The sequence below is a fragment of the Elephantulus edwardii genome, unplaced genomic scaffold (assembly GCF_000299155.1).
Source record: "Elephantulus edwardii isolate Elephantulus edwardi_28Jun2011 unplaced genomic scaffold, EleEdw1.0 scaffold00421, whole genome shotgun sequence".
NCBI lineage: Eukaryota > Metazoa > Chordata > Mammalia > Macroscelidea > Macroscelididae > Elephantulus > Elephantulus edwardii.
In genome coordinates this window covers 688,611-703,162 of record NW_006400171.1, presented here as the reverse complement: position 1 = coordinate 703,162, position 14,552 = coordinate 688,611, and the positions used below count along the sequence as shown (strand labels likewise).

At 37.5% G+C, this 14,552-nt stretch overlaps 1 protein-coding gene across 1 annotated transcript in view; it reads right to left on the bottom strand.

The window, feature by feature from the left end:
• The window catches only part of NRG3 (neuregulin 3), a 1,124,911-nt gene that overhangs the window by 558,684 nt on the left and 551,675 nt on the right, over nt 1-14,552 (bottom strand). The window lies entirely within an intron of this gene.

Genomic DNA, 14,552 nt, shown 5'->3' with positions numbered 1-14,552 from the left:
CTCGAATTTCAAAACCATATCAGGAACAGGTTTGAGGCCTTGAGCACCAATGAGGGTAGACCAAATGAGCTCTGGGAGGATATCAAGAAAATCATCTATGAAGAATGCAAAAGATCATTTCAAAGGTTGAAAAAGAAGAAAAGACCAAGATGGATGACAGATAAGACTCTGAATATTGCATTAGAGCACCGAGAAGCCAAAGCTAAAGGAAGAAACCAAGAAATGAAAGAGCTAAACAGAAAATCTCAAAAAGCAGCCCGGGACGACAAAGCAAGATACTATAACGAAATGTGCAGAGAGCTGGAGTCAGAAAATCAAAAGAGCTGAACTCGCTCAGTGTTTCTTAAGCTGAAGGAGCTAAAAAACCAAATTCAAGCCATGGGTTGCAATACTTAAGGATACTTTGGGTAGAATGTTAAATGATCCAAGAAGTATAAAGAGAAGATGGAAGGAATACACAGAGTCACTGTATCAGAAGGAATTGACTGACACAGAAGAATTTAATGAAATAACATATGAGCAAGAGCCTATGGTGATGAAGGAGGAAGTTCGAATTGTTCTGAAGGAATTGGCATAAAACAAGGCTCCAGGAGTTGATGGCATACCAACTGACATATTTCAACAAACAGACGCTGCCCTGGATGTGCTCACTAAGTTGTGCCAAGAAATCTGGAGGACAGCCAGCTGACTAGGAAAGATCAATATTTGTTCTCATTCCAAAGAAAGGTGACCCAACAAAGTGCGGCAATTATCGAACAATGTCATTAATATCACATGCAAGCAAGATTCTGCTGAAAATTATCCAAAAACCTTTGGAACAGTATGTCAACAGAGGACTGCCAGATGTGCAGGCTGGATTTAGACGAGGCCGCGGTACTAGGGATATTATAGCTAATGTTAGATGGATCTTGGCAGAAAGCAGAGAATACCAGGAGAATGTCCATCTGTGCTTCATTGACTTTGCAAAGACTTTTGACTGTGTGGATCACAACAAACTGTGGCTGACTCTGAGAAGAATGGGAATCCCAGAACATTTGATTGTGCTTACGCGAAACCTATACTTGGACCAAGAGGTAGTCATTAGAACAGAGCAAGGAGATACTACACGGTTCAAAATCAAGAAGGGGGTTTGTCAGGGATGTATTCTGTCTCCATACCTTTTCAATTTGTACGCAGAACAGATTATCCGAGACACTGGGCTGTACGAAGAGGAATGTGGCATCAGGGTTGGTAGAAGAGTCATCAACAACCTGCATTATGCAGATGACACAACCCTGCTTGCTGAAACTGAGGAGGACCTGAAGCGCTTGCTGCAGAAGATCAAGGACTGCAGCCTCCTATATGGATTGAAGCTCAACATCAAGAAAACAAAGATTCTCACCACTGGGCCAATTGGCAGCATCAGTATGGATGGTGAAGAGATTGAGATAGTTAACAGTTTTCGTTTACTTGGCTCCACACTCTTGATAACAGCAGCCAGGAAATCAAGAGACGAATTGCATTGGGAAAGTCAGCTGTGATGGACCTCTCAAGAGTACTGAAGAGCAATGATATCAGGCTGGAGACTAAGGTGCACCTGATCTGGGCTATCGTCTATGCATCAGAGAGTTGGACAGTGAATAGGGATGATAGAAAGAGAATTGATGCCTTTGAGCTGTTGTGCTGGAGAAGAGTATTGAATATACCATGGACTGCTAGGAGAACAAACAGGTTTGTCCTGGAGAAGGTGAAGCCGGAATGCTCCTTGGAGTCAAGGATTCTGAAGCTTTGTCTGACATACTTTGGGCATGTTGCAAGGAGGGACTGGTCTTTGGAGAAGGACATCATGTTTGGCAGAGTGGAGGGGCGGTGGAGGAGAGGAAGACCTTTGATGAGATGGATCAATTCTGTGACTGGAGTGGTGGGAATTAGTGTGTTTAGGATGGCTAGGTTGACGTAGGATATAACGGCGTTTAGAGCTCTTCTACATAGGGTCACTATGAGTCTCAAACAACTCGATGGCACATAACAACAACATAACATCATTCAATATTGCACCTCGAGGTTTAACTTTGTTTTTCAGTTACCTCAGTTTGAGAAATGCAGTGAGCTTTTCCCTTTTTAATCTCCAGCTCTAGCTCTCTGTACATTCTAAGGCTTATAACCCTCTTCTTTGTACTCTCAAACTGCTTTTTGAAATCTTCTTTTCAGGTCTTTTACTTCAGAATGTTTTCTCTTTCGTTTGGCTTCTCAACACTTGAGTGCAACTTTTAGAGTCTCTTCTGATGTCCATTCTTGATAATCATCCCATAACTCATCTGGTCTTTAATCATTGATGTTCAATTGATAAACCTATTCCTAAAATGATCTTGAAATTCAGATGGCATAGATTCAAGATCATATGTTAGTTGTTTTGGAATTATTTTCATTTTCTTTGGCCTCAGTTTGATCTTGCATAAAAGTAACTGATGGTCTGACCTACAATATACCTCTGGCCTAGTTTTGACTGCCGATATCGAGCTTCTTTAATGATTTCTTCCACAGATGCAGTCAATCTGATGCGTATGCAACCCATCAAGTAAGATTCATGTGTAAAGTCACCATTTGTGTCTTTTAAAAAATGTATTTGCAATGAGTAAATCAATGAAAACACAAAATTCAACTATTATATTTTCAGACTCATTTCAATTACAAAATCCATCTTTTACAACTATTATTCCTTCTTCACCATTTTCAACTTTTGCATTCCAGTCACCAATTATCATAACTGCATCTTGATTGCCTGTTCAATTTTAGACTTCAAGATCGGGTAGAAATTCTCAGTTTCTTCCTCTTTGATTCTAGACGTAGGAGTGTATGTATGAATATGAACCATCTTCTTTGTATATTTATAAATATTCTCTCTCACAACATTGTATTTAAGGAAAAACTTGAGATTGACTTTTTTCACTATGAATGCAACACCATTATTCTTAGGTTTTTCATTCCTAGCATTGTATACCTTATGATTATCTGATTCAAAGTGACCAAAGCTGGTTCATCTCATCTCACTAATTCTTAATATGTCAATATTTTTGTGTTCCATTTCATTTTATACAATTTCCCATTTCCCAACATTCAAGCTATGTATATTCCGAGTTCTAATTATTAAATGATGTTTGTTTGTCTCTCCCTCCCCCCATTTTGACTGATTTTCAATCTGGGCTCTACCACTATACTACTATAACTATCTCCATTCCTCCAGTATTCATCAGGTTCTCAAATATCTGTTATTTAAAACGTACATGGCCAATTTTTTTTTAATTTGTTAAGATCTCTTAATAAATGGTACTAACTTTATGAACTTGGTGAAATAATGACAGTTATGGAAAGACATAAGGTCTTTTGTTCATAGAGTCCCTAAGAGTTATGCTCGACTTGACAGCAATCAACAACAACAACAAACTGAAAAAAGAAGTACTAGTTATGGATATACAAGTATAAAAGTATAGAATGGAGTAGTCCTCATAGTCATAGCAATGAATTGTAAAGAAGAGAATTCTACTTTTGAAATTTTCTAAATTGTTGCTCATTGAAGCTCTTTTTACCTTAAATCTTACTGTTGGAGAAGTTTGCATGAGACTAAAACTTAGAATCTAACTAAAATAAACTCTAGGTATCTCAATGTCACTTGAATCATCTTAATACACAGAAAGAAGGCATAGAACGAAATAGAAGCAAAAGTCTCAGAGGATGCTTTCTGTGAGTGGGTAAGGTAAAAGTCATAAAGGAATTCTGTGAAAAAGATTTCTCATTACGTGATCATTGCAGGTAGAGACTTTAATAAATTTTCTCATTTTAAGCAAAACAAACCACCACAGTAAATTAGAATATATTCATGATCCTTACTTTTAGAGATATAGTTTTATACCACAACATCAGGGGAACTTCAATTTCAAATCTATCTGACTGGACAGAAATATTTAATGGATAGCAAAAGCTCAAGCAGTGTATCACATGAGTCTGTCAAATATTTCTGGCAAATGTACTTGGCAAATGGAGAATAGCTGCTGCTACTTGATGTTAATAATTTCAGAAAGTTACATCTTTCGACTCTATTAGACCAATGATAACAGAAACTTTTCTAAATCCATTTAAATTTATAACCACCCATCTGTGTGTATGTATGAGTACATGCTTATGCATAGAACTATTAGACTTTATATAAAATTTCTAATTTCAACAGGCATCTGCATTATATTAATTCATAATATTACTTTCAATATTCATAAATTCCTCAATTTTTTGTTGAATTTTAAAAAAGGATAATGACAATATTTTCTTGCTATAGGTGGCATGTAGCTAAGAAAAATCTACATTATACTTATTTAGTATATAAATCAATATGAGAAGGATATTCCCTAATGAATAGATAAGAAATATGTATATGAGGATAGGAAGTAAAAAAGAAAATATTTTGTTAGCCACTTTTTTTTTATCTCCTGTGTCTCTTAGCTAGGAGGATGCCAGGTGAAGCATAACTATCCTTAGGAAGCAGTGATACTAGGTGTAACCATTTTTGTTGAGTGGCAGGATATAAGAACAATATTTTAAAAATCAATTGGATTCTTCTATAATAACACAGAAAAGAAAGTATTAACATTTACAATAGCCAAGTACAAATTGAGATACATACACTTCACTAGAGATGTAAAGATCTTTTATAAAGAAAACTACAAAACACTAAAATAAGAAAATAATAAGAGACATAAATAAGTGGGAAATATGTTCCCTGTTCACAGTTAAAAATACTCAATATAGTGAAAATGACAATCCTACCAAAAGCAATCTACATGGTTAATGCAATCCCAATACAGATAACAAATTTATTTTTCAAATCAATAGAAAAGACAAGTAGTAAGTTAATTTGGAAGGCAAAGAGACCATAAATAAGTAGACCTCGTCTGAAAAACAAAATGAAGTGAGAGGAATAGTACTCTCTGATCTCAAAACCTACTATACAGCAGTAGTAACCAAAACAGCATGGTACTGATACAATGAAAGGCACACAGAAAAAGAATCAAGAATTCAGAAATTAACATTTCTACCAATGGGTATTTGGCAAGAAAAAAACCCCGATCAACTGGGGGAATGACAACTTCTTCAACAAATGGTGGTGGCAAAACTAGACTTATACCTACAGAAAGCTGAAGCAAGATCCACATCTCACAGCAGGCACACACACACACACACACAAATCACTCCATATGGATCAACACCTAAAGATGAAGCCCTCAACCATAAAGATCCTAAGAGACAAAATTTAGAAGCCCTAGATTATGATTTAAATAGCCTGGCAAATATAGCCAGAAATGCACAACCAGGAGAGGATAATATCAACCAATGGAGCCTTTTAAAGATTATGTCTCTGCATAAAAAACATTTTCAGAAGCAGGAAAAGAAAACCTACACATTGGGGGGAGGGGGGGGTGGAAATTACAGTCACATTTCAGACAAGGGTCTTGTACTGAAAATTTACAGAAATACTACAAAGCCTATACAAGGAATGGATTGATAACCCAAACACAAAATGGGCAAGACAGATGGAAAAACTTTATGCAAAGGGGAAAAAAATCAGATAGCCAATGGATACATGAAGAAATGTACAAATCACTGGCAATAAAAGAGCTGCAAATCAAAACTATCATGAGATGCCATCTCACCCCAGTAGCAATGACAAAGTTTAAAAGGACAGCAAGCAATAAGTATTGGAGAGGATGTGAACAAGCTGAAACTCTCTTTGGTGGGATTGTGCAATGGTATGCCCACTCTGGAAGACAGTTTGGTGTTTTCTCAAAAAGCTGAACATAAAAAAGTCCATATGAACCAGCTATTTCATTGCTAGGAATATACTCTGAGGAAAATAGAACTGAGGCATAAACAGAGATTTGCTTATTTGGGGTCTCTTGTCTTTCCAAATAAACTTAACAATTTCCTTTCTATCTCCTTGAAAAATGAATAAGGTATCTGAATTGGAATTGTGTTAAACATGTAGAAAGCTTTTGGTAGGATTGCCATTTTCACAATATTGAGTCTTCCTATTCATGAACAGGGTACATTTCCCCAATTTCTTTAGGTCTTTCATTGTGTCTTGCAGAAATGTTCTTTACTTTTCTTTGTACAGGTCTTTTGTGTCTCTAGTTAGGTTCACAAGTGTCTCAATTTGTGGTTGGCTACTGTAAATGACATTGTGTTCTTGATTTCCTTTTCAGAGTTCTGTTTATTACTGTAGAGGAATCCCACTGGTTTTTTTGATTGAAACCTGATCTTATATCCTGCCACTCTGCTAAACGGATCTACTAGCTCTAACAGTTTTGGGGTGGGGTGTGTGTGTGTGTGTGTGTATGCTTAGGGTATTCTGTGAACACTATTATTACTTTCTCTTGTCGTATTACCTTAGCAAGTACTTCCAACACAATATTGAATAGCAGTGAGTGATGACAGTAACATCCTTGTCTGGTCCCTGTTCACAAAGAAAATGCTTTTAGTATTTCTCCATTGAGAATAATATTGCCTCTTGGTTTTGAATATACACTTTTGACTACGTTGAGGAAAAGCTCTTCTATTTGTTGAGTGTTTTAATCAGAAAGCGGTTTTGGATTTTGTCAAATGCCTTTTCTGCATCAATTTCTAGGATCATATGGTTTTTGTTCTTTTTTTTGTGAATGTTAAGAATTATGCTGATTTTTTTATGTTCAATCATCCTTGAATATCTATTATGAATCAAAAAACCACACTGAGATAAGATCTTCTCCAGCAGCAGTGGCAAAGTTTAGCAGGGCAGCAAGTAATAAATGTTGGAGAAGTTTTGGAGAAGTTGTGGCAAGTTAATAATTTTTTAAAAAATTTTAATTCATTTTTAAAAGCATATTCTTCCCATTTAATTTTCCCCCATTCGTTCATTGTTGCACATTTTCCTCCCTGCCCACCCCTCCTCCTCAGTTCATTTCTCTCTTTGAAAAGAAAAAAAATTCTTTCATTGTTATACAATATCCCCCTCCTAACTCCACTGTCTACTTTACTATGCATTTATTTTTCTGGAATCTCATAATGAAAATAATACTTAATCATATATTCCTTGTAAACAGTTCTCTCCCTCATCTGTTTCAATGAAGTAAGCATTATTTATCACCTCTTTTCTTAGGTTCCCCTTACCCTGATGTCAGTCTCCCTTTACAACAGTGGCACTATGCAGTATTTTTCCTTCTGTGACTGAGATACTTCACTCAGCATAATGTTCTCCAGGTCACCCATTTTGTATATTTCATGAGTTCCTTGTTTCTCAATGAAGCATAGTATTCCATTGTGTGAATATTCCACAGCTTCTCAATCCATTTGTTTACTGATGGACACTTGGGTTGTTTCCAAATCTTTGCTATTGTGAAAAAATGAGCAATAAACATGGCAGTGTGCATATATCTGCTTGGGTGGCAGTTCTGGTTTCATTTGGGTATATTTCTAGGAGTGGGATTGCTAAGCCAAACGTTATTTCTATTTGCAACTTTTTAAGAAAGTACCGTACTGCCTTCCATAGTATTGGCACCAGTTTACATCCCCACCAACAGTGAATAAGGGTTCCGGTTTCTCCACAACCTTGCCAGCATTTGTTGTTTGCTGTTCTGTTAAATTTTACCATACTTACTGGTGTGAGATGATCTCATAGTTGTTTAGATTTGCATTTCTCTTAGAGCTAGGGATTTTGAACACTTTTTCAAGTGTTTGTTCAGCAATAGAATGTCTTCTTTAGTGAAGTGTCTGTTCATATCCTGTGCCCATTTTCCAAATGGGTTGTTTATCTTGTTGTGGTGCTCGAGTATTCTATAAATCCTAGATATAAGTCCCTTATGAGACATGTCATTGCCAAATATTTTTTCCCAGTCTGTGGCTTCCCTTTTTACCCTGCTGGAGGAGATTTTAAATTTGATTCTTAGTAGGTCCCATTCATCTATTTTATCCTCTCTTGCTTGTAGATGTTTCAGGATGCTTGGAAGATTGTTTTTGTTGTGGATTAGAGCTTCTAGAGTTCTCCCAAGCTTTTCTCTAACGAAGTTTATAGTCCTTGGTTTTAGTCCTAGGTCTTTGATCAATTTTGAGTTTGTTTTTGTATATGGAGTAAGGTGTAGCTCTGCTAAGATTTCTGTAGATAGCTTTCCAATTTTGCCAACACCATTTGTTAAAAAAGCTGTCGAAGTGGAATATCAAATTTAATATTAATATTAAACCAAATGTTATATCAGGATATGAAGGAGGTGTAATACAAGCTAGAATTCACCCTGAGTCACTAAGGCATTCCTTAAGAATCTACATAATTCTTAGTTTGTATTACCTGAATCCCACCTTCCTGAAATAAGCCTAAGGTAAACAATAGAGAAGGACTTGGACTTATTTACAAAAGATTTCCCAATGATCTTCGTTTTTGTTTACTACTTCCTTGTGATTTTCCTTTGTATAACTTTCTGATGATTCTCAATAATTACACAGAATGATTGAATTTTGCACAATCAATGACTTATTCATTGCAAATACATTCTTTAAGAGACATAAATGGAGGTTATACACATGGATTTCACCTGATGTTATGCATAGGAATCAAATTGATTACATCTGCTGAAAGAACTGCTGGAGAAGCTCAATATCAGCTGTGAAAACTAGGCCAGGTGCTGATTGTGACCACCAACTATTCATATGCAAGTTCAAGCAGAAGTAAGGATATCAAACCGAATTCACGGGAATCAAAATATGACTTTGAGTCTATCCCATCTGAATTTCAGAACTATCTCAGGAACAGGTTTGAGGCCTTGAACACTAATGAGTGAAGACCAATGAGTTGTGGGAGGGTATCAAGCGTATTATCCAGGAAGAGTGCAAACGGTCATTACAAAGAGGAGGACGAAAAGACCAAAATGGATGTCAGAAAAAAACTATGAATATTGCACTGGAGTGCAGAGAAGCCAAAGAAGAAGGAGGAATTCAAGATACTAAAGAGTTGAACAGAATATTTCAAAAGTCAGCACGGGATGACAAAGTAAAATATTACAATGATATGTGCAAGGAGCTGGAGTCAGAAAATAAAAAAGGCTGAACTTGTCAGCATTTCCTAAGCTCAAGTAACTGAAGAACAAATTAAAACCTCAAGTTGCTATAATCAAGGATGCTTTAGGCAGAATATTAAATGATCCAGGAAGTTTTAAAAAAAGATTGAAAAGAATATACTGAGGCACTGTATTGAAAGGAATAGGCAGACACAGAAGAATTTCATGAAACAACATATGAGCAAGAGCCTACGGTGACGAAAGGAAAAGTTCAAGATGCTCTGAAGGAAATAGCAAAAAATAAGGCCCCAGGAATAGATTGTATACCAACTGACATATTTCAGCTAACAGATGCTGCCCTGGATGCCAAAAAATCTGGAGAACAACAACTTGGCCAACTGTCTGAGAGAGATGTATATTTGTTCCCATTCCAAAGAATGGTGACCCAACAGAGTATGGAAACTATAGAAAAATATAACTGATTCCACATTTAAGCAAGATTCTACTGAAGATTATTTTAAAAAAATGACTGAAACAGCACATCAGCAGAGAACTGCCAGAAGCCCAGACTAGGTTTAGAAGAGGTCATGGTACTATGGATATTGTAGCTAATGTTAGATGGATCTTAGCTGAAAGTAGGGAATACCAGAGGAATGTCTATCTCTGTTTCATTGATTATGCAAAGGCATTTGTCTGTGTGGATAATAACAAACTGTGGCTGACTATGAGAAGAATGGGAATCCCAGAAGACTTGATTGTGCTAATGAGAAACCTATACTTGGACCAAGAGGCAGTAATCAGAACAGAGCAAGGAAACACTGCCTGGTTCAAAATTGGGAAGGGTGTATGCCAGGGATGTGTCCTGTCTCCATACCTTTTCAACTTGTATGCAGAGCAGATTATCCGGGAGGCTGGGCTCTATGAGGAGAAATGTGGGGTCAAGATTGGTGGAAAATCTATCAACAATCTGTGATATGCAGATGATACAACCCTGATTGCTGAAACTGATGAGGACCTGAAGCGCTTGCTGCAGAGGGTCAAGGACTGCAGCCTCCAATATAGATTGAGGCTCAATATCAAGAAGACAAAGATTCTCACCACTGGGCCAAATGGCAGCATCAGGATGGATGGTGAAGAGACTGAGAATTGTTCACAGCTATAGTTTGCTTGGCTGCACAGTCAACACTCTTGGCAACAGCAGTCAGGAAATAAAAAGACATATTGTGATGAGAAAGTCTCTTCTTAGAGACCTCTCTAAAGTACTGAAGTGAAAAGATGTCAGTCTGGAGACTAAGATGTGTCTGATACATGCAATCACTTGCTATGCATCAGAGAGTTGAACAATGACTAGGAAGGATAGAAGGAGAATTGACGGATTTGGGCTGTGGTGCTGGAGAAGAGTATTGAAGGTACCAATGACTGCTAAGAAAACAAACAGATTCATCCTGGAGAGGGTTAAACTGGGTTGCTCCTTAGAGGCAAGGATTCTGAGGCTTCATCTGACATACTTTGAACATGTTGTAAGGAGGGACCTGTCCTTGGAGTGGGACATCAGGGACATCATGCTTGGGAGGGTGGAGAGGCGGCATAGGAGGGGAAGGCCCTCTAGGAGGTGGATTGATTCAGTGACTGGGATAATCGGGATGGGTGTGTTGGAGACAGTGAGGTTGGCACAGGACAGAGCAGAGTTTAGGGCTGTTATACACAGGGTTGCTATGAATTTCAAGCACCTCAATGGCACATAACAACAACAACAACTCCCTTGTGATTTTCCTTTGTATACCTTCCTGATAATTCTCAATAAGTACACAGTTGTTGTTTGAGGCTCTGCAGTCTTTGGAACTTCTGGGCCCCTGCCTTTTCCACTTTCTGTTTTATCGCATTTCTTGTTGTCTCTCTCATTATTATTAATTATGAAAATACTTTACCCTCGGTCTGCAACATGTTTCCCCACTTAACTGATTTCATCTCCTTGTCAAAAATCAATTGATCATAGGTTGTTGTTGTTCTTGTTGTTATTATGTGCCATCAAGGCGCCTGCAACTCATAGCAACCCTATGGAAAAGAGCCATACATGCTGCTGTATCCTGTGCCAACCTCGTTGTCGCTGACACACTCATTCCTACCACCCCAATCACAGAATCAATCCATGTCATCGAAGGTCTTCCTCTCCTGCCCCATCCTTCTACTTACCCAACCATGATGTCCCTCTCCTTATAACAAGCCCTCTTTGTACCATGCCGAAAGTATGTCAGACAAAGCTTCAGAATCTTGACTCCAAGGAGCATTCCAGCTTCACCCTCCCTAGGACAAACCTGTTTGTTCTCCTAGTAGTCCATGGTATATTCAACACTCTTCCCCAGGACCACAGATCAAAGGCATCAATTCTCTTTCTATCATCCCTAATCACTGTCCAACTCTTCGATGCATAGCACATAATTGTGAAGACTATTGCCTGGATCAGGCACATCTTACTCTCCAACCCGGTGTCGTTACTCTTCAGTGCTCTTGAAAGGACCCTCAAAGCTGACTTTCTCCAGTGCAATTCGTCTCCTGATTTTCTGGCTGCTGTTACCAAGAGTGTTGACTGTGAAGCCAAGTAAACTCTATCTCAATCTCTTCACCATCCATACTGATGCAGCCAATTGGCCCAGTGGTGAGAATCTTTGTTTACTTGATGTTGAACTTCAATCCCTATTGAAGGAGACAGCCCTTGACCTTCTGCAGCAAGCGCTTCAGGTTCTCCTCAGTTTCAGGTTGTGTCATCTACATAACACAGTTTGTTGATGACTTTTCCACCAATCATGATGCCACCTTCCTCCTCGTATACAGGGAGATGGGCTAATTTCTGGGTTCTCTACTCTATTCCACTGATTTATGTGTCTGTCATTGTACCAATACTATGTTATACTGACCACCACAGCAGTATAGTAGGATTTGAAATCAGGGAGTGGGACACCTCCTACCTTGTTTCTCTTTTTAAAGAGTGCTTTGCTTGTTAGGGGCCTCTTTCTATTCCAAATAAAATTGAAGATTGCCTTTTCCATCTTGTTGAAGAATGGAGCTGGTATTTGTATTGGAATTGCATTGAACATGTACATTGCCTTTGATAGTATTGTCATTTTCACAACATTGAGTCTTCTTATCCATAAGTAAATTATATTCATCCATTTCTCCAGGTCTCATTTTGTTTCTTATGGTGATGTTTTGTAATTTTCTTTGAATAGATTCTTTTTGCTTCTAGTTAGCTTTACTCCCAAGTACTTAATCTTGTGATTAACTGTTTTGAAGGGTATTGTTTTTCTTAACTCCAGTTCTGTATTCTGTTTGTCACCATAGAGAAATCCAATTTATTTTTTTTATGTTGATCTTGTATCTTGCCACTTTGTCCAATTGGTCAGCTATGTCCAATAGTTTTCTTATTGAGTCTTTAGGGTTTTCTAAGTATACTACCATATTATCTGCATATAGAGATAATTTTACCTCCTCTTTGCCAATTTGGATACCTCTTATTTTCTTCTCCTGTCTTATTGCTATTGCTAATTGGACTTCCAATACAATATTGAATAGCAGAGGTGATAGTATCCTTGCCTAGCTTCTGTTCTCAAAGGGAATGCCTTAAATCTCTCTCCATTGAGAACAATATTGATTCTTGGGTTTGTGTATAAACTTTTTATTATGTTGAGGAAATTCCCCTCTAATCCTATTTTGTTGAGTGTTTTAATCAGGAAAAGATGTTAGATTTTGTCAAAGGCCTTTTCATATGATTCTTTTTCTTTGCTTTGTTAATGTGATGAATTACACTGTTTTTCTTATGTTGAACCATCTTCGCATACCTATTATGAATCCCATTTGGTCATGGTGAATTACTCCTTTGATATTTTATTGGCCAGGATTATTTTCAGGATTTTTGCATCTATGTTTATGAGAGATACTGGCCTATAGTTTTCTATTTTGGTGGTGTCTTTACCTTACTTTGGTATCAAGGATATGTTTGCTTCATAGAATGAGTCTGGGAGACTTCTATCTTTATCTATTTTCTGAAATAGTTTATGTAGAATTGGTGACAGTTCTTCTCTGGATGCTTGATTGGATTCACTTGTAAAACCATCTGATCCAGGCCTTTTTGGCTGGAAATTGTTTTATTGCCTTTTTAATTGCCTCTTTTGTAATGGGTCTGTTCAGATGTTCAATTTTTGCTTGGGTCAGTTTAGGTAGGTTGTGAATTTCTAAGTATTTGTCCTTTTCCTCTAGGTTTTCATATTTGTTTGAGTATAGTTTTTCATAATATTCTATTGTTAACCTTTTAATTTTAGTTGGTTCTGTTGTGACGTTGCCATTTCATCTTTTATTAGGATTATTTGTGTCTCTTCCTTTGTTAGTTTTGCTACTGGTTTTTCAATTTTATTTACCTTTTCAAAGAGCCAACTCCTACTTTTATTGAGAGATAATAACTCTTACACATTGTTGGTGGGATGCACAATGGTACAACCACTCTGGAAAACAGTTTGGCATTTCCTCAAAAAAGCTGAACTTAGAAATTCCCTACAACTCAGCTATTCTACTGCTTAGAACATAACCCGAAAAAATGACAACTGGGGCACAGAGATTTGTACACCAATGTTCATAGCAGTATTATTCACCATAGCAAGAATACGGAAGCAGCCCAGATGCCCGGCTACATTGGAAAGGATTGCGAAATTATGGTACATTCACACAATGGAATACTATGCAGCACGCAGGAGTAATGATTTTGTAAATTACTACCTCACATGGGAGGGACTGGAGAGCATTATACTAATTAAAGTAACTCAATCTCATAAAGACAAATACTCCATAGACCATTATCATAGAGCCTGTACAAGGATCCAAGGAGGGAAGAGGGGTCATGCTCAAACATAGGGTCGCACAACTTTTTGGGCGGAAGGGAGGGGTGGGTAAGGGAAAGGCGAAAGATTAGGTGTGAAAATAATGTATACGAATGTAATGAGCCTTGTATGTAAACCAGTATAAAATATTTTTTTTTAAATGCCAGCAAATAAAAAATGCTGGTGAGGTTGTGGAGACACTGGAACCCTTATTCACTGTTGGTGGGAGTGTAAAATGGTGCACCCACTGTAGAAGGTGGGATGGTGCTTTCTCAAAAAAGTTGCAAATAGAGATACCATTTGATCCAGCAATTCCACAACTGGGAATATGCCCGTAAGAAACCATAACCACCACCTAAGCAGATATATGCACATCCATGTTTATTGCGGCTTTGTTCACAATAGGAAAGAGTTGAAAACTACCTAAGTTCCCATCAAAGAGTGAATAGATGGAGAAGTTGTGGTATATTCACATAATGGAATACTATGCTGCATTGAAAAACAAGGAACTCATGAACTAGTATTCAAAATGGGTGACCCTTGAAGAAATGTTCAAAATCCCTAGCCCTGAGAGAGATGCAAATCAAGACAACCATGAGATATCATCTCACTCCAGTAAGACTAGCAAAATTTA